Genomic DNA, 2402 nt, shown 5'->3' with positions numbered 1-2402 from the left:
GATCCAGCAAAGATTGAAGCGGTCAAAGATTGGCCAAGGCCAAAGAATGCTTCGGAGGTTAGAAGTTTCATTGGATTGGCAAGTTATTATAGGCGTTTCGTGGAAGGGTTCTCAAAGATTGCTACTTCGTTGACTGAGCTGACACACAAGAGCCAGAAATTTGTGTGGTCAGATAAGTGTGAGAACAGCTTCCGGGAACTGAAGCAGAGGTTGATAACAGCTCTGATTCTGAGTCTTCTGACAGATCAGGAGAAGTTTGTGGTTTATTGTGATGCTTCTCATCAGGGTTTGGGCTGTGTTTTGATGCAATCAGAGAAGGTAATTGCCTATGCTTCTCGTCAGTTGAAGGAGTATGAGAAGAGGTATCCTACTCATGATTTAGAGTTGGCGGCTGTGGTTTTTGCTTTAAAGATATGGAGGCATTATCTCTATGGAGAGAAGTGTGAGATTTATACAGACCACAAGAGCCTGAAGTGCTTCTTCACCCAGAAAGATCTTAATATGAGACAAAGGTGTTGGCTGGAGTTGGTAAAAGATTATGACTGTGAGATTTTGTATCATCCAGGAAAAGCCAACGTGGTAGCTGATGCTTTAAGCCGGAAGGGTCCGGGACAGATTTATGGTGCGAGATTGATAGCCAGAGAGTTAGCAGATGATATGACCAGAGCTGGTATAGAGTTACTGGTGGGCCAGTTGGCCAATATTACGCTACAGTCTACACTGTTGGAGAGAATTAAAGAGGGTAAGTTGAGTGATCCACAGCAGATCAAGATCAAAGAGGATGTTATGCCTGGAATATCCAGAGATTATACAGTGTCTGAGTTAGGCTTGCTGAGGTACAAGGGGCAGATATGTGTTCTGCTGGACACTATTTTTAGGCGGGAGATTCTGGATGAATCTCATACTACACCTTATTCTTTGCATCCAGGCACCACGAAGATGTATCAGGATGTGAGATCGTTGTATTGGTGGCCGGGGATGAAGATAGATGTAGTAGAGTATGTGGCTAAGTGCTTGGCATGTCAACAGGTCAAGGCTGAGCATCAGAGGCCGGCAGGGTTATTGCAGCCTCTGGATATCCCAGAGTGGAAGTGGGAAGACATCATAATGGACTTTGTGGTGGGCTTACCCAGGATTGTTGGTCAGCATGATTCTATTTGGGTGATAGTGGATCGCTACACCAACTCAACTCACTTCTTGCCAGTGAGGACTACTTATACAGTTGACTAGTATGCAGATCTCTATGTGAGAGAGATCGTGCGCCTCCATGGAGCGCCTAGGTCGATCGTGTCAGATCGGGACCCTACCTTTACTTCCAAGTTCTGGGGGAGTTTACAGAAGGCCATGGGTACACGGCTAAAGTTCAGTACTACTTATCATCCTCAGACAGATGGGCAATCTGAGAGGATGATCCAGATATTAGAAGACATGCTGCGGGCATGTGTGCTGGACTTTGGTGGATCTTGGAGTAAGTATCTGCCTTTGATAGAGTTCTCCTATAATAACAGTTATCAGTCTACCATTGGAGTTGCACCTTATAAGATGTTGTATGGTAGGAAGTGCAGATCCCCCATTCCTTGGGATGAGACAGGTGAAAGGAGATACTTAGGTCCTGAGGCAGTTCAGAGGACCAGTGAGGCTATTGAGAAGATTAGAGCTCGGATGCTTACTTCTCAGAGTAGACAGAAAAGCTATGCAGATCCCAAGTGCAGGAACGTGGAGTTCCAGGTGGGAGACTATGTCTTCCTTAAAGTCTCGCCATGGAAAGGGGTGAGAAGGTTTGGTGTTATCCCCAAAAATTGGAGTTCGATGACGTGGCAATAGAAATGACAAATGGCAAGGAATAGTTGGATGATTTGGCTTAGGAGTGACCCGATAGACCAATGAAGAATTTTGACTGGCCAGTCACATGTTTGTCTGCCCAGGCATGACCATGTCCGACCAGTCATGTGTTTGTCTGCCCAGGCATGACAATGACCAACCAGTCATGTGTTTGTCTGCCCAGGCATGACATTGTCCGACCAGTCACATGTTTGTCTGCCCAGGCATGACCTTGTCCGACCAGTCATGACCATGTCCAACCAGTCATGACCATGTCTGCCCAGCCAAGTGCATGTCTGCCTAGTTAAGTGCATATATGCCCAGCCAAGTGCATGTCTGTCCAGTTAAGTGCATGTCTGCCCAGCCAAGTGCATGTCTGCCCAGATTAAGTGCATGTCTGCCCAGTTAGGTGCGTGTATGCCCAGTGAAAGTTTGGCCGACCAGCCTGAATGTGATATGGATCGACTAGACAGAGCAGGGCTATGCAAGAGATCCCAGAAGCCGCTTCAGCAAGAATCGGTCTTAGCTTGTGCGGGAATCTCTCATTTATCCCACGAATATAGTGTACTGTTATATTTTGA

The sequence above is a fragment of the Humulus lupulus genome, chromosome 4, assembly GCF_963169125.1.
Source record: "Humulus lupulus chromosome 4, drHumLupu1.1, whole genome shotgun sequence".
Lineage (NCBI taxonomy): Eukaryota > Viridiplantae > Streptophyta > Magnoliopsida > Rosales > Cannabaceae > Humulus > Humulus lupulus.
This window is presented reverse-complemented; position numbering follows the sequence as displayed.